Source organism: Mytilus galloprovincialis, chromosome 9, assembly GCF_965363235.1.
Source record: "Mytilus galloprovincialis chromosome 9, xbMytGall1.hap1.1, whole genome shotgun sequence".
Taxonomy (NCBI): Eukaryota; Metazoa; Mollusca; class Bivalvia; order Mytilida; family Mytilidae; genus Mytilus; species Mytilus galloprovincialis.
The window spans coordinates 17,143,498-17,163,133 of NC_134846.1; the positions used below are offsets into that span (position 1 = coordinate 17,143,498).

General features: G+C 32.8%; 1 long non-coding RNA gene across 1 annotated transcript; it reads left to right on the plus strand.

Annotated features, from left to right (window-relative positions):
* Positions 1-3,869: 3,869 nt before the first annotated feature.
* LOC143044526 (uncharacterized) lies at positions 3,870-19,022 on the plus strand. The gene is made up of 4 exons (XR_012968700.1): positions 3,870-4,065; positions 8,022-8,100; positions 15,664-15,762; positions 18,886-19,022. It is a non-coding gene; the product is annotated as an uncharacterized LOC143044526 (long non-coding RNA).
* Positions 19,023-19,636: the final 614 nt, after the last annotated feature.

Sequence of the window (19,636 nt, forward strand, 5' to 3'; positions counted from 1 at the left end):
CTGGTGTAATAATTTTCAGTAATACATAAATTTCTCTCGCTAAAATCTAATACGTTGTTACATACACGAGCGAATCGTACAAGTTGAGATATATAAACACCATAAGATGGTGACAAGGGAACGTCACCATCTTAAAATGGATAATTAACGCGCGTCTGGCGTATTAAAATTATAATCCTGGTACCTTTTATAAATATTTAGGACAGTGTTTGATCCCGTAGCTTTAGATGGATTTACATTTTTCAATAGTTTGTGTACGCCTTCTGATGTTATGTCCTATTTAGATGTATTTGAAGTTGCGGTGGTATTTGTGAGTTTTGATCTAATTTTGTGAATACGGATTTGAGTTGGTTGTTTTAATTTTCTGCCTTTTCTTTTTTGTCGTTTGTAAGGCCTCCATTTGACTTGAGCGGTGCTACTCCAATGTTGTCTTGTTTCCTTGCTTTCATATAGTTCCAGAATGGTTTAGAGCTATGCTTTTCATCCTGAATTATGATGTCATTTATATAATTCTATTCTGCTTTTCTAAATTGGCATTTGCAGTCTTTTTGGAATTGTTTATATTCTTTGTAAACAGCTATAATTTCGGATATTGCAAGTCACAGACTTTTCAAGCCAGTCCGCATTGGAAAAGATGAAAAAGAGAAAAGATATTTCCTTAATCTTTACTCTGCTAACATTGGTCTCGATGGCGTCAACTTAGGCAATATCCTTCATCATAAATTAGTTCAATCGAAAATACCAACTTATTACAAAGACCAAACCTATTGCAACTAAAATTTTCAATTAACAACACGTTTTGCAGGACCTCAGTATTGACGACTTTAAGTCTAAACCTCCTGATTGCACTTGTGTTAGTTCCCAACTCACATATAATCCGGCTGGCCACGTTATTACCGGTGACTTCAGCATTGTTAATAACACTTCCCTACGAAATGTGTTATCAAAAGGTCCAAAATATCGTCAGCCGAAATCCATCAATTGGAAATACATCTTTAACATTTTGATGGATTCAGTTAAGGATTATGCCAGGTAATGTGCTAAGCGCGATAAGGAAGACATAAACAAACACCCTTTCCGAATAGATTAAGGCATCGAGGTCGTTGATACAAATCAGAATTCAGAAACTGAATGGGCCTATCAATGCCCATGCTACATCAATCTTTAAAGACCCTAATGTTGCAAAACACTTATCCTACCTTCATGACACATATGTTGTTGTCCACAAAGGTAAAGCCCCAAATCACATTGTTTTTGTGTGTAAAACTCATAAACATTAACTGCTTGATAAACGAATTAGGTATTGACAATTTACTTGGAAACCCAACATATACCCTAACGACACTTACACAGGAAAAATTGCACCATATGATTTTCATATGTTTTATAAAACATATGAAAAACATATGATTTTTATATGTTTTTCATATGTTTTGTTCAACATATGATAATCATATGTTTTAAAACATATGTTTTCTGTCTGTTTTGAAACATATGAAAAACATATTCATATGAAAAACATATGTTTCATAAATCTTATGAAAAACATATGTTTTTCACGAAACATATGAAAAACAGCTGTTGAAAATCTTATGAAAAACATATGTTTTTTATGAATCATATGATAAACATATGTTTTTCTTTATGTTGAAAATTACGTGAAAAAGGTATTTTTGTGGTATTTGAAGAGCATATTTAGCCTATTATACTCCCAGATTCAGCATATTAATCTATAATCTAACACCATATATTAGTGATAAACCCTGATAGTTTTGCATGGTTCACAAATCTCATTAGTGATCTTAGATCGAAGATGTTGAATAAATGTGTAAACATACATATGTTTTGCCTATGTATAACTATGATATTACAACAAATGCATAAGATAATGCATGAATCTTTAAAGAAATGATATATGCCAATGCTAAGGAAAATGCATACTTAATATTATTAACTTAAAAGTACTTGTTTCAGTCGCAATATAATCATAAACTTAAGTTATGAAAATATTGCAAAGTCAATAAAGTCAATCAACAACGCATAGGGGTTGTAGTAAAAAATCTCCACAGAAATGAGATGTGCAGACGCTTATATAATAACATGTCAAATACCATAGACTTACCATACATTAGGTGATCCCTCGTAAACCAATTCATCAGAAACTTTAACATGTAAGCTATAGAAAACTTCAAAGTCAATAGACCATGACTGAAGGGGCTTGGACCAAGTTATCTTCATTGAAATGATGAGTTTCAATACTATTATTTTCTAAAAGAATTAATTTGTATGTATTTCCCATAGGGTCCTATGTTAAAGTAAGTCCCCTGCTGGTGGCCATTTTGGATGATGGCTACAAAGTAACAGAACTTCGTCAGCACCTCATAAGGAACATTTATGCTATGTTTGGTTAGCACCTCATAAGGAACATTCATGCTATGTTTGGTTTGATTCCATTCAGTGGTTCTCCAGAAGAAGTTCAAAATGTAAAAAGTTTACACCGCCTGATGCCAAGTGATGAGAAAAGCTCATTGGAAATGAGATGTGCCTACGTCAGAAACAGTATTCCTTAGTCCTGCTTTTTGATTCAAGGTGACACAAAAACCAGAAAAGAAGGATTTTATTTTTTTTATATATTGATTAAACAAGACACCATTGTAATATGTATGATTAGACATGGTGAATGTGTCCAAGAAATAACAACATGAAATCTACACAATTCAACTCAAGCATATGAAAGTGTAACTTGATAGAGTATATACGTTTCTGTCTCGTGGAATTGTGAAATAGAAGGCAATACATTCTTGCTCAATCCTGTGTCGCTTTTTTATCCATGTGTTTCTGTAATTTGAATTTCAAAATGACTGAGTGACGTTTTTACGGCGAACTGGTCAACTCCACTATAGCGAATCACACGACTTTAACATAATCAGTAAATACCAGCAAAAAACATCATTTAAGGTAAAGAATTGTCGTATGAAAAAAAATACACGGGAAATGGCAAAGTTCTCGAAGTCTTGTCTGATTCATCAGTTTACAAAAAAAAATGTCCAAGCAAAGGGGGCGTATGCCCCTCTACGCCCCCTTTTTTGCCCCCACCCTCTGGAACGCCACTGACAGTGATACTCAAATTGCAGACTCTTATTAGTAATAACAAAAATCTGTGTTTTCTGTGACCTCATTTTGTAAAATATATGTACATGATATTTTATTTATTACACTCTAACTGTCTAGCAGTTACATTTAATTATTCTCTGATTTAGAATAATTCTCGTTTGTCAATTTTCCAAACTTCACCATCATGCCCCCTTCAGCGCAGTTATTTAATAATGAATGGAACAAAATGTGAATGAGTTATAAATAATAGATAATTGATTGAATATCTGTTATTTAGTTTTTCTTTATTCTCATGATTCTTGAGGCCCCTCATGGGGGGGGTCCTAGTAATCACATAATCACCATTTTTTTGCCAATATAATCACATAATCATTAAATATTTGCTTATCTTTAGTAATCAAATAATCATAAACTAAAAATACAGTCCTAGGTAATCAAATAATCATGAAATATTTGGCTTAATAATCAAATAATCATTAAAAAAACGGCCAAGTAATCACATAATCATGAGGGCCCTCATTCTTCCAGAGACACTATATATGCTCTGAGAATAATGATTCTTTATTCTATATTTTTCCTTTTTAACTAACTTTGTTGGTTTTTTGTCCTTATTTAATTCCCCATTCTCGATTCCAGACTAAGTTAACTCTCACATAAATGATATGATATTATACGTAAATGTACGAAAGCTTGGATCCTCGAATACGGAAAACCGGAAATCTTTTCACCGTGGTCGTTTTTGTGTAATATGATGTTTGAAATGGTCAGACGTTGACACAAAGAACTTTGGTTTTTCAAACAGATGGTTAAAAAAGCTATTGTAAACAGATATACTGAAATGGGTTACATTACCGATTAACTGGAAGAAACCGGAGAACGAAACATACATTTAAAAAAGTCATCGCAACAAAAGTGTATCCGGATAACTTTTTTGTACTTGTCCAATGAAAGGTAAATATAATCATGCACATTTTTAGGACGATGTTAGACTAGTTTTATACTTTCATGAAAAAATATATAGTCACTTTATCCATGTCATGCATGTAAACCCCGAAAATCAGTCAAAAATTGACAAAAACGGAAGCAAGTAAGCTCGCCCCACTGGCACTGGTAAAACGCCAAACGCCTCACTTTTTTTTAACAACACGGCCTGTTTTTGGCTATATCGTGTTTCTATCCCGTACGGGATTGAAGAAAAATGCCGATTTGCAACATATATATAAAACTCCGCTATTTTTTTTAGATGAATAAAGGAAAGATTTTATTTTATATCTTCATAAAAAAATGTCATAAGATGTGTTTCATTCTGATCCTCATTCTCTCCCGTAATATACGACGATTTCAATAAAGAAGTGTCTTTTTATATTAAATACAGGATAGAATGAGGATCACTATATACGACGATTTCAATAAAGAAGTGTCTTTTTATATTAAATACGGGATAGAATGAGGATCAGTTTATAGAAGACGATTTCAATAAAGAAGTGTCTTTTTATATTAAATACGGGATACATGTAGAATGAGGATCAGTATATAGAAGACGATTTCAATAAAGAAGTGTCTTTTTATATTAAATACGGGATAGAATGAGGATCAGTATATAGAAGATGATTTCAATAAAGAAGTGTCTTTTTATATTAAATATGGGATAGAATGAGGATCAGTATATACGACGAAATACGGGATAGAATGAGGATCAGTATATAGAAGACGATTTCAATAAAGAAGTGTCTTTTTATATTAAATACGGGATAGAATGAGGATCAGTATATAGAAGACAATTTCAATAAAGAAGTGTCTTTTTATATTAAATACGGGATAGAATGAGGATCAGTATATACAACGATTTCAATAAAGAAGTGTCTTTTTATATTAAATACGGGATAGAATGAGGATCAGTATATAGAAGACGATTTCAATAAAGAAGTGTCTTTTTATATTAAATACGGGATAGAATGAGGATCAGTATATAGAAGACGATTTCAATAAAGAAGTGTCTTTTTTATATTAAATACGGGATAGAATGAGGATCAGTATATAGAAGACGATTTCAATAAAGACTATTTCAATAAAGACGATTTCAATAAAGAAGTGTCTTTTTATATTAAAAATGTGTCATTTTATATCAAATACGGGATAGAATGAGGATCAGTATATAGAAGACAATTTCTATAAAAAAATGTGTCTTTTATGTAAGAAAAGTGTATTTTATTACGGAATAGAAAAGAATAATTAATTAATCTATATAAAAGTTTAAGAAAGGGTTTTCTTTGGGGAGATGTTATAAAAAAAGGGGTAAAGATATTTTGGGGGGAAAAGAAATATGAAAATTCAATTTGTGATGCCAAATACGGGATAGTTTAAACTATCCCGTATTAGTATACTAGTATGAATAAATCCAATCAATATGGTATAATCTATATATCGGTTTATTTCGTAACAAAGTTTATTTATAATACTCTAATTACGAAATAAACGATATTTATTATTTAATTTTTGTCTTTAAAAGATATTTTTGTATTCATGTTTAACTGATTCTCATTTTATGCCGTATTATGCATACAAATTCAATAAATATGGTACAATCTATATATTGGTTTATTTCGTAATAAAAGTTATAACTCTAATGACGAAATAAACGATATTAGTAATTTGACCTTAATTAGTAATTAATGAAGTTTATTTCGTTTAATAATGTAAGAAATACAGGTAAATATTGGCAGTGCAATCTTTCCTTTATTCATAATTTCACGCTAGACGATATACAACATAAAATATATATGCCATTTCATTCTTTCCCGTAAATGGAAATGACGGGATAGAATAAGGATATAGCCCTGTTTTTTAAATTGCTCCACTCTTTTTTAGGGAGCTCAGTCTCATTCATCTACCATTTGAATTGTATGGGAGAAAAGGGAGAGGTTGGGGTTGGATGAAATTGAAATATCGAGGACGAGTTTTGAGTAAAAATCTAAAAGCCAGGACCCCCCCCCCCCCAAAAAAAAACAAAACAAACGTAACGACAATGCAGGATAACATTTCCATCATAGCCCCCCCCTAAACCCTTGAAATAAATATAATTTGAACTTCAGCTTTTATCCGACAGCTTATATGTCGGATAAAAGCTCTACAGAGCTTAATTATGTTGTATTGTTATATGTATAACTGACTTTAAATAAATCTTTTATGCTTTTATGCTCATACTTCAATCCCTAATTATACTCCTGCCAACAGTCATGACAGTGGCAACTCACCTTACTTGGGAAAAATCTAAATGAATACAATATCAATATACAGTGCTCCAGCTAGAAATCAAAAGGGGCAGGGTGCCAGTGGAGGGCAGGGCACTTTTTTATGATAGGAAAAGGCACTGCTCATTTCTTTCGTTAAAGTTTCTGTGTGTATCACAAGTTCATATTCTTTTTTTTTACTGTATACATGGTATATGTTGTCAATGAAGATGCATAAGGTCCGAGACCGCAATTGTCGTCCCTTGATTTTCGTTATTCACGAATATAGTCCCTAGTGTTGACAGTGGGTCACTTGCCATTAATTTTTATTCCCCTTCCAAAACTATTTCTCCATGTTTAATGCCTCAAATTGCAAGAAAGGGGGTGAAATTATAGTGTAAAAAAATTTGGGTCCCTAATTTTTTTTTAGGAAATGTGACAACTCACCTTACTTGGGAAAAATCTAAATGAATACAATATCAATATACAGTGCTCCAGCTAGAAATCAAAAGGGGCTGGGTGCCAGTGGAGGGCAGGGCACTTTTTTATGATAGGAAAAGGCACTGCTCATTTCTTTCGTTAAAGTTTCTGTGTGTATCACAAGTTCATATTCTTTTTTTTTACTGTATACATGGTATATGTTGTCAATGAAGATGCATAAGGTCCGAGACCGCAATTGTCGTCCCTTGATTTTCGTTATTCACGAATATAGTCCCTAGTGTTGACAGTGGGTCACTTGCCATTAATTTTTATTCCCCTTCCAAAACTATTTCTCCATGTTTAATGCCTCAAATTGCAAGAAAGGGGGTGAAATTATAGTGTAAAAAAATTTGGGTCCCTAATTTTTTTTTAGGAAAGTAGAGTTTGGTCCAGCTGAAAAAGGTTAAAAATTAGCACCTCGGAAGCTGTCAAAAGATTTCAAGACACCCTATATATAAAATTGTCCATATTTTGAGTTAGAGATGATGAAGTTTTCTATAATTTTGATATAATTTGTCCCAAAAGTAGTACAGCACACTGTAAAGATTTCATTGAGAAAGCGCAGGTGGGATTTTAAAAATTATATATATATGTTATAAAGGTCTGCCAACTTGCCCTGCCCTACTTTAAAAAATGAAAACTTATCTACCCAGATTTTTAAAAAAATGTGACTGTCACCAGTAAAACTGCATTTGCAACCGTCAAATCCACAATTGACGGTGACAACTCTTCAACTACAGTACTGGTATTCCGATTCTAATTCATAACAAAAAGATATAATACGATGGAGTTTGAAAAAATGTATAAATTTGACATACAAAAAAAATCTGTGAAACTTCATGAATGATTTTCGCGCAAAGACGTCATGGCTAAATATGACTTCATGCAAATGAAAACTGACATATTGGAGGTTAATAAGTTGCCTCTTCGATTCAAATTTGGATAAAATCACTGTAAAACAGTGAATTGGAGAAGGTGTTGTTCTATTATTGACAACATTGTAGTAAATCGAACCTTTGTTGATCCAATCAATTCAATATTGCGGCCCCCTCCTTAGTTTTGCCTTGTCAACTGGGGAAATGTATGTATTAATTAGAGAATACATTTATTTAACTACTCGTATATGCTTAATATTTTTAGTGATTTGCCAGATAATTGCAAAGAAAACTGTTAATTGTATCATAATATATCTTATAGGTTTTTTAGCCAACTCAAAATCATGCTTTTAGGACCCCCTTGTTGTACTGAGGAAGTGGACCGCTCAAGAAGATGAAAGGTAATGTAAATATAAAAATAAGAAAATGTAGTATGATTGCCAATAAGAAAAGAGAGGAATTTGTAAAAGTGAAAATTCACTTGTTTTCCAATCCTAATACTAATAAAAGTGTCTTATATTGTAATGTTTAAATTACCTAATTATTTAAAAAAAAAAAATTGTTTACACTAATGAGAAAAGACAACTCTCCATCAGAGATCAAATGACTTCAAAGTTAACAACTATAGGTCACCATACATCCTTCAACAATGAGCAAAGCCCATACATTATACCATATATACTGTAAATTCTGAAATATTGTGTGGATTTATTATTGCCACCATTGCCATTTTCAGTGGCAGATCCAGAAATTTTCATAAGTGAGGGCCCACTGACTGCCTAAGAGGGGGCCTGCTCCAGTCATGATTCAGTGATCCCTATATAATCAACCAAATTTTTCCCAGAAAAAGGGGGCCCTGGCCCCCACCTAAATCCGCCTCTGATTTTATCATTTAAGACTTAAATGCAAGTTTAATTTTTAGGATTTTGAGAAAAATCCTGTTAAATTCATAAAAAATATTTCAAAATGCGAGTTTAAATTATTGCCTTTACAACTAAACTCTGTCCCATTTTTCGCTCACCTGGCCCGAAGGGCCAAGTGAGCTTTTCCCATCACTTTGCGTCCGGCGTCCGTCGTCGTCCGTCGTCCGTCGTCGTTAACTTTTACAAAAATCTTCTCCTCTGAAACTACTGGGCCAAATTGAACCAAACTTGGCCACAATCATCATTGGGGTATCTAGTTTAAAAAATGTGTGGCGTGACCCGGTCAACCAACCAAGATGGCCGCCACGGCTAAAAATAGAACATAGGGGTAAAATGCAGTTTTTGGCTTATTACTCAAAAACCAAAGCATTTAGAGGAAATCTGACAGGGGTAAATATGTTTATCAGGTCAAGATCTATCTGCCCTGAAATTTTCAGATGAATCGGTCAACCCGTTGTTGGGTTGCTGCCCCTGAGGCCTAAAAAAAAAAGATATGTGTTTCCGGTAACATCATTTTGAAAAATAGGGTCGGTAGGTCGGAATTCTTTTTTTTTTTTTTTTTTTTTTGACATCGTAAATGAAATCCGGAAAATTATCATGTTTTTTCCAAGTCCGGATCCGTAATTAGTTTCAAAAACCGGAAGTGTGCCATTTGCAATGTTTTTGAAACACCTGCTGTGCAAATTTCTTGGATTTTAACCTATTTGGAATACCTTTTGACATTAATAAAATGTTTTACTGGCTTTCTATACAAGAGGAAGCAAGAGAGAAAAAATATTATGTCATCTATCAGAAGCCTGTGTCAAAAACAGGGTCGGTTGATATTTTTTTTTTTTTTTTTTTTTTGAAGATCCAATAAAAAAGTTAGGGTCGGGGCTAAAAAACAGGGTCGGTCGGGTTACCGGAAACACGGATCTTTTTTTTCTCGGCCTGAATTGGTCATTTTGAGGAAATTTTGCTGTTTTTGGTTATTATCTTGAATATTATTATAGATAGAGATAAACTGTAAACAGCAATAATGTTCGGCAAAGTTAGATTTACAAATAAGTCAACATGACCGAAATGGTCAGTTGACCCCTTTAGGAGTTATTGCCCTTTATAGTCAATTTTTAACCATTTTTCATAAATATAAGTAATCTTTTACAAAAATCTTCTCCTCTGAAACTACTGGGCCAAATTGAACCAAACTTGGCCACAATCATCATTGGGGTATCTAGTTTAAAAAATGTGTGGCGTGACCCGGTCAACCAACCAAGATGGCCGCCACGGCTAAAAATAGAACATAGAGGTAAAATGCAGTTTTTGGCTTATAACTCAAAAACCAAAGCATTTAGAGGAAATCTGACATGGGGTAAATATGTTTATCAGGTCAAGATCTATCTGCCCTGAAATTTTCAGATGAATCGGTCAACCCGTTGTTGGGTTGCTGCCCCTGAATTGGTCATTTTGAGGAAATTTTGCTGTTTTTGGTTATTATCTTGAATATTATTATAGATAGAGATAAACTGTAAACAGCAATAATGTTAGGCAAAGTTAGATTTACAAATAAGTCAACATGACCGAAATGGTCAGTTGACCCCTTTAGGAGTTATTGCCCTTTATAGTCAATTTTTAACCATTTTTCATAAATATAAGTAATCTTTTACAAAAATCTTCTCCTCTGAAACTACTGGGCCAAATTAATCCAAACTTGGCCACAATCATCTTTGGGGTATCTAGTTTAAAAAATGTGTGGCGTGACCCGGTCAACCAACCAAGATGGCCGCCACGGCTAAAAATAGAACATAGGGGTAAAATGCAGTTTTTGGCTTATAACTCAAAAACCAAAGCATTTAGAGGAAATTTGATGTGGGTAAAAATGTTTATCAGGTCAAGATCTATCTGCCCTGAAATTTTCAGATGAATCGGTCAACCTGTTGTTGGGTTGCTGCCCCTGAATTGGTAATTTTGAGGAAATTTTTGCCGTTTTTGGTTATTATCTTGAATATTATTATAGATAGAGATAAACTGTAAACAGCAATAATGTTCAGCAAAGTTAGATTTACAAATAAGTCAACATGACCGAAATGGTCAGTTGACCCCTTAAGGAGTTATTGCCCTTTATAGTCAATTTTTAACCATTTTTCATAAATCTAAGTAATCTTTTACAAAAATCTTCTCCTCTGAAACTCATGGGCCAAATTAATCCAAAGTTGGCCACAATCATCTTTGGGGTATCTAGTTTAAAAAATGTGTGGCGTGACCCGGTCAACCAACCAAGATGGCCGCCACGGCTAAAAATAGAACATAGGGGTAAAATGCAGTTTTTGGCTTATAACTCAAAAACCAAAACATTTAGAGGAAATCTGACATGGTGTAAAAATATTTATCAGGTCAAGATCTATCTGCCCTGAAATTTTCAGATGAATCGGTCAACCTGTTGTTGGGTTGCTGCCCCTGAATTGGTAATTTTGAGGAAATTTTGCTGTTTTTGGTTATTATCTTGAATATTATTATAGATAGAGATAAACTGTAAACAGCAATAATGTTCATCAAAGTAAGATTTACAAATAAGTCAACATGACCGAAATGGTCAGTTGACCCCTTTAGGAGTTATTGCCCTTTATAGTCAATTTTTAACCATTTTTCGTAAATCTTAGTTATCTTTTACAAAAATCTTCTCCTCTGAAACTACTGGGCCAAATTAATTCAAACTTGGCCACAGTCATCTTTGAGGTACCTTGTTTGAAAAATGTGTCCGATGACCTGGCCATCCAACCAAGATGGCCACCACGGCTAAAAATAGAACAGGGGTAAAATGTAGTTTTTTGCTTATAACTCTGAAACCCAAATCATTTAGAGGAAATCTGACAAGGAGTTAAATTGTTAATCAAGTCAATATATATCTGCCCTGAAATATTCAAATGAATTTGACAACCGGTTGTTGGGTTGCTGCCCTCCAATTGGTAATTTTTAAAGAAATTTTGCTGTTTTTGGTTATTATCTTGAATACTATTATAGATAGCGATAAACTGTAAACAGCGATAATGTTCATCAAAGTAAGATCTACAAATAAGTCCACATGACCTAAATGGTCAATTGACCCCTTAAGGAGTTATTGCCCTTTATAGTCAATTTTTAACAATTTTCATTAATTTGGTAAATTTATGTAAATTTTTACCAAATATTTTTCTCTGTTACTAATGGGCAAAGTTCATTATAGATATAATTGTAAGAAGCAAGAATGTTCAGTAAAGTAAGAACTTCAAACACATCACCATCACCAAAATACAATCCATTTGTGTCCTTTGTTTAATATGCACATAGACCAAGGTGAGCGACACAGGCTCTTTAGAGCCTCTAGTTAATTATTGCCTTTACAACTAAACTCTGTCCCATTTTTGTCAAGCCTTTCGAAAAAGGCAAGACTAAGCAATCCTACATTCCGTCGTTGTCGGTGTCGTCAGCGGCGGCGTCCACACAAATATTCACTCTTGTGGTTAAAGTTTTTGAAATTTTAATAACTTTCTTAAACCATACTGGATTTCTACCAAACTTGACAGAAGCTTGTTTATGATCATAAGATAGTATCCAGAAGTAAATTTTGTGAAAATAAAATTCCATTTTTTTCCGTATTTTACCTATAAACATGATAAATGGACTTAGTTTTTCTGCGGGAAAACATTACATACACTCTGTGGTTAACGTTTTTAAAATTTAAATAACTTTCTTAAACTATCCTGGATTTCTATCAAACTTGGACAGAAGCTTATTTATCATCATAAGATAGTATCCAGAAGTAAATTTTGTGAAAATAATTTTTTCCGTATTTTACTTATAAATGCACTTAGTTTTTCAGCGGGAAAATATTACATCACTCTGTGGTTGTAGTTTTTTAAATTTTAATAACTCTCTTAAACTACCAAACTTGACAGAAGCTTGTTTATGATCATAAGATAGTATCCAGAAGTAAATTTTGTAAAATGACAAATCCATTTTTTCCATATTTTACTTTAAATGGACTTTTTTTCTGCCAGGAAACAACACATTCACTCTGGTTAAATTTTGAAAAATTTTAATAACTTTCTTATACTATTGGTGAGCTTTTCTCATCACTTGGCGTCCGTCGTCGTCCGTCGTCGTTAACTTTTACAAAAATCTTCTCCTCTGAAACTACTGGGCCAAATTAAACCAAACTTGGCCACAATCATCATTGGGGTATCTAGTTTAAAAAATGTGTGGCGTGACCCGGCCAACCAACCAAGATGGCCGCCATGGCTAAAAATAGAACATAGGGGTAAAATGCAGTTTTTGGCTTATAACTCAAAAACCAAAGCATTTAGAGCAAATCTGACAGCGGTAAAAGTGTTTATCAGGTCAAGATCTATCTGTCCTGAAATTTTCAGATGAATCGGACAACCTGTTGTTGGGTTGCTGCCCCTGAATTGGTAATTTTAAGGAAATTTTGCTGTTTTTGGTTATTATCTTGAATATTATTATAGATAGAGATAAACTGTAAACAGCAATAATGTTCAGCAAAGTAAGATTTACAAATAAGTCAGCATGACCAAAATGGTCAGTTGACCCCTTTAGGAGTTATTGACCTTTATAGTCAATTTTTAACCATTTTTTCGTAAATCTTAGTAATCTTTTACAAAAATCTTCTCCTCTGAAACTATTGGGCCAAATTAATCCAAACTTGGCCACAATCATCTTTGGGATATCTAGTTTAAAAAATGTGTGGCGTGACCTGGCCAACCAACCAAGATGGCCGCCATGGCTAAAAATAGAACATAGGGGTAAAATGCAGTTTTTGGCTTATAACTCAAAAACCAAAGCATTTAGAGCAAATCTGACATGCGGTAAAAGTGTTTATCAGGTCAAGATCTATCTGTCCTGAAATTTTCAGATGAATCGGACAACCTGTTGTTGGGTTGCTGCCCCTGAATTGGTAATTTTAAGGAAATTTTGCTGTTTTTGGTTATTATCTTGAATATTATTATAGATAAAGATAAACTGTTAACAGCAATAATGTTCAGCAAAGTAAGATTTACAAATAAGTCAGCATGACCAAAATGGTCAGTTGACCCCTGAAGGAGTTATTGCCCTTTATAGTCAATTTTTAACCATTTTTTCGTAAATCTTAGTAATCTTTTACAAAAATCTTCTTCTCTGAAATTACTGGGCCAAATTAAACTAAACTTGGCCACAATCATCATTTGGGTAACTTGTTTAAAAAATGTGTGGCGTGACCTGGCCAATCAACCAAAATGGCTGCCATGGCTAATAATAGAACATAGGGTTAAAATCCAGTTTTTGGCTTATAACTCAAAAACCGAAGCATTAAGAGAAAATCTGACAGGGTTTAATTGTTTATCAGGTCAAGATCTAATATTATTATAGATAGAGATAAACTGTATACAGCAATAACGTTCAGCAAAATAAGATCTACAAATAAGTTTACATGACCAAAATAGTCAATTGACCCCTTAAGGAGTTATTGCCCTTTATAGTTAATTTTTTACATTTTTCATAAATTTTTGTAAATTTTTAGAAAATATTTTCCACTGTAATTACTGGGCCAAGTTCATTATAGATAGAGATAATTGTAGCAACAAGAATGTTAAGTAAGATCTACAAACACATCACTATCACCAAAACACAATTATGTCATGAATTTATCCGTGTCCATTGTTTAATATGCACAAGACCAAGGTGAGCGACCCAGGCTCTTTAGAGCCTCTAGTTTATTTGTACCAAACTAAGACAGAAGCTTGTTTATGATCAAAAGCTAGTATCTAGAAGGAAATTTTGTTTATATTTTGTACCTGTGTATCTGTATTTTACTTATAAATGGACTTAGTTTTTCTTCCAGTTAACATTACATCCAGTCTGCAGTTAAAGTTTTTAAAACATTTATTAGATTCATAAACTATCCAGGATTTTTTACCAAACTTGGACAGAAGCTTCCTACAATCCAAATATGGTATCAAGCAGAATATTTTTATTGATTTTTTCCCTCATTTTTGTTGATCTTGCAATTTACAGCAAAAGTAGGCGAGACACTGGGTTCCACGGAATCCTTACAAATTTTTAGCAATAATCATGCTAATAAAAACCTCACAACAATTTCTGAATTTACAGTAGTCTGGTATATAAAAAGACCCTAAATGAAAACGAAAAATTTGTAAAACAATTCAAACTGAATTACAGGCTTCTGACATGGGACAGGCACATACTAATTGAAGGATGTGATGGGGCTATTGGGGGCTAGACTATATAGCTAGCAGTTTGTGGTGCCAAACCCACTTAACCTGGTACATGTATATTGATGTGAAAAGGGCTTAACTCACCAGATCTATATACAGTATACAAAAAAGAAATGCATCTAACAAAAACTCACACATTGAAGACATGTTTTTTGACAGTAAATTTATTCACACATTGACATTGGCAAGATACATGTACATTGAAAGGTTGTTCTGTTTGTTAAATGCCTGAAGTACAAATTATAACACAAATGACAACAGGCCCGAGAACACAGTTCTTTCGTAGTGCATTAAATTCAAATTAAAAAAATCGCACCTGCTCTTTCTCAAAAAGATTTTTACAGTGTAGTGTACTACCAGTGAGACAAATAATATCAAAATTACAGAAACTTCTACCAGCTCTAATGTTCACGAGTTTAGTCTTTCCTATATCAAAATGGTGTATTTTAACATGTTTGCCTATTAACTTAAAACAGCAAAACAAAATCTAATAAACATCTGACAGTAATTAATGCCTAGAATGATTTTTTTAACTGTATACAGTAGAATACTGATAAATTAAAACCAGAAAGTTCATACTGTACATATATTTATTAGCTAAGCTGTTGATCTTCTTTCTGTTGTTTGCTTACATGTTCTTTGCATTCACTCAAAAGTAAAAGTACATATAGTTCTGTAAAGGTATAAAATAGTGAGCATCAGTTCAATATGTTCATACTAATTACTACATCTAGTTTTTGTCTGGACTTCATGGACTTCTTGATTAAATAATTTAGATTTTATTCAATTTTAGCTTGTTACCAAAAGAATGGAAAGTACGGTATTAAAACCACTGGTGAACATGTACTGTACATGTAGGTGTGAATGTCCTGCAAAAAGAACTGATATCAAAGTATGTTCATCTCCAGAATTGCAGTAAATATAAATAATTTGATGCACTCTGTTCTCAAGTATAATTGTACATGTACACTTGCTTATTTTTCTCTCTTTCCAATGTCAAGTCGGGGGTTAAGAAATTTTGTTATAGCTCACTAGACCAGGGCTAATTGGTAGCAGGATTTTACTAGCCCTGTTGGAAGAGCTGCTAGCCCAACAAAACTGACCTGCTGGCCCGAGTATGACTTACAAATTCAAAGTTTGCTGCAAAATACAATGAATTCTATAAACTTTACAATTTTTATCCGTTGTACAGTAATTTTTAGCTAATTGGATAATCAAAACTATGTCAGCAAAAAAATATCCCATTAGCATATATATTCAATTCGTTGATACATGTGATAATTGAATATTCCTTGACTATTCTGTAATAATGAGTTGACCAAATCCCGATATGGTACAACTCTTGACCACTGCTATAGTATATTGGTATATAAAAGGATTGGGGTGATTTTTATCAAATACATCATTACGTTTGTGTATTAAAAAGAATTATGAAATGCTCATATTTGTTTTCAGTTTTAAAAATTTTCTTTATTAAAATAAATCAAATGACCTCAAATATTTATGTGAATAAATATCACCATCCATAGTTTGTGTCTTTTATAATTGTTTTATAAAGGAAGTACAGTAATATTTATATATAAAACGTATACATTTATCACGGGTAAGCTAATTGTGGGCTATAAATTGACTACAAACTGGGCATGAGTCTCTAAACTGAAATAGTATTTGTTAGAAATTTTATTTCTTTAAAATCGAATTCATTTGAATATCAATGAAGATAATCGCTAAGATAGAACATGTAGAATGGTGATGAGGGGATTTTCCACTTTCTATTTTGAAAACGCCAAGAATTTTTTGTTTCTAGTCCGTCGGGCATATTAAGTTACAAGTTTTGGTTGCCCGAGGCCCAAACGCTGTAGTCCCGGGCGTTGGGCTAGTGGATTTTTAAACCCCTGCAAGTATGCTTCAAGGCATCCTTACCCTGATCCCCTCCTGCTCCATACACACACACTCAGAAGTTCAATTAATCAGCATTTACATTGTATATTACAAACCTACCTAGTCAGACTGGCCTATACAATGTATATATTATGAATTGACAAATTTTTTGTTCTTGTTTTGAATACATAAAATATATGCCACTGGACATAGTTTCCATACAATAACTTTAGTTTAAGTAAATGGATCTCTATCTCTATGAAATTTAAATACAAGGTTTGAACCCACAAAAGGAAGATTGGGATTGATTTTGGGGTTATGGTACCAACAGTTTAGAAACAAGGAGCCCAAAAGGGGTCAAAATAAGTATTTTCCTAGGTTCCAGACAATTACTTGTGTATAAGTGTATGGATCTTTCTGAAATTGTACCACAAGGACTTGAAGGTTCCATACCAAAAAAAAAAGAAGGTTGGGATTGATTTTGGGGGTTATCATGGTTATGGCACAAACTGTTTATGAATTAGGGGCCAAAAACAATACTTCTCAAATACTTTGTATAAGTTGCTTATTTCTAGATTAATTTCAATGGGGTTTTTTTTATTCTTGAATTCTTGGGGTTCTTTAATATGCTGAATCAAACCCTGTATTAAGTTTTTTTTAATTTGGTCCTTGTTTTTATAAATATTTGCGTTCTTATATTGGTATCACGTAGTCGGCTATATAAAATGTACAATATATACAATGCAATATTCACTTAACTACCAACTGATAAATTAAAGCAATCTTCACCATTCAGTGATTACAAGCACTCTGATTACCATTCTAGGGTTATGCCCCTTTACAAGTGGAAAAATTGAAGAATTTTTAAGTTTCTGTTCTCTTAACTTAAGTTTGTCTCAACTAAATTTAATGAAATGTGTGCTTATTACCTCTAAACTCAGTTTAAGTTTAATTTTTGGCAACTTCACTTTTACAGTTCTTGAGTTATGTCCCTTTATAACGTTATGTGCTAGCAGGGGCATCATCTGTGTCCTTTTGGACACATTCCCTATTTATTTTTTTAGAAGTTACTATTAATTCTAACCATGACTGTATAAATAAATTTGGTGTATTTACTGTCTTCTGATTGGTTAAAATTATTAGTTTTATTTTCAATGTTGTCAATTTTGATGGAGACACGCCCACTCTGGCGTTGTGTATTCATACGCCAACATATGTGTGTACGTTGTTATTGTTAATATATATAATATAAAAAGTTCGTTGAGCCTTATTTTTGATAGAAATTTATTTATAATGAATGGCAATAACTTATTTTGATTTTATTGAACCATAAAACTAATTTTTGACTCTTGACATTTTACATAATCCGCTTCGCGGATTATTCAATGTGAAGAGTCAAAAATTAGTTTTATGGTTCAATAAATTCAAAATAAATAATAGCCATTCATTAAATGACATTTTATATTTTAATATTTTATGATGTATTTAAATGAGTAGTTATTGTTGCAAACTCCATTAGAATTTTGAATTGAGATCATTTTTGGAATAAGAGAAAGGGGGACGTGGAAAAAAAATTGGGGTGGGGGTCATTTTAGATTTCAGAATTTAAAAAGAAAATTTCTTCAAATATTTTTTCTTTGAGAGGATTAATATTCAACAGCAAAGTAAATTGCTCAAAAGCAAAAAAAACAACAATTAAGTTCATTAGACCACATTTATTCTGTGTCAGAAACCTATGATGTGTCAACTGTTTAATCACAATCCAAATTCAGAGCTGTATTCAGCTTGAATGTTGTGTCCATACTTGCCTCAACCTTCAGGGTTCGACCTCTGCAGTCGTATAAAGCTGCACCCTGTGGAGTATCTGGTTAAATTGGTCGCCATTTAGGTCCAAATGCCATACATATTATATACACAGGTAATGTGTAGTACACATGCATGAATAGAGTTAGTTTTCATTATTTAAAAAAAAAGGAAAATATGTAGTATCATTGCCAATGAGACAACTATTCATCAGGTCAAAATGACTGAATGTTAGCAACTAAAGATACAAAAATAAACAGAGTTTTTCATTCATTTAATTAAAAGCATTCACATAAGTATATTTTTTTACATTTTCTATTTTACATTATAGGTAATGAGATGTAGTAAAGAAGAAACAATGAGATGGAGTTAAGGAATGAATTATAAAGAATGAACATGATGAAAGAAGGAACATAGCCAAAAAGATACTGAAATAAAAATAAATAAATACATTTGTTAATACATAAATTTGTATGTTTTTTAATTGGATATGACATTTGATAGTGATATTAGATATTCACATTTAGGACATATAAGAAGATGTGCTATGAGTGCCAATGAGACAACTCTCTATCCAAGTCACAATATAGTTCAAGATACAGTCCTCAATACGAAGTGTAGAGTTATATAAGATAACTGGTACAGATGATTGCCAATGATACAACTCAAGTGATTATTAGTAATTCTATGGCCTTGAAATGGGAGTAAAAACCAACTTATTAGCAAGCTATGATGGACCAGTTTATAGAATTTATAATTTCTTTCAACCTTATTAATCATTTTGTTATTCGACTTACAAGTTCAAGGTACATACAGTACAGCCTGTGACTTCCTCTTAGTTATGTCCACCCTCTTGCATGGTCAACATCCAATGGTGAACATTTATTGGGGTATTCAATCTTGAGATGATGGCCATTTATTGGGGGTCATAACTCATGGGCAGATTTTTTATCTAATTATGTTACCTGTTAAAATCAATCAGGGTTGAAGTTTCCAGCTGGTATGTTTCATTAAAATTTACCTGTACAGGTAACTTGGGTTTCTTTTAAAATTGACATTTCACCTTTTTTTGAAAATGTAGA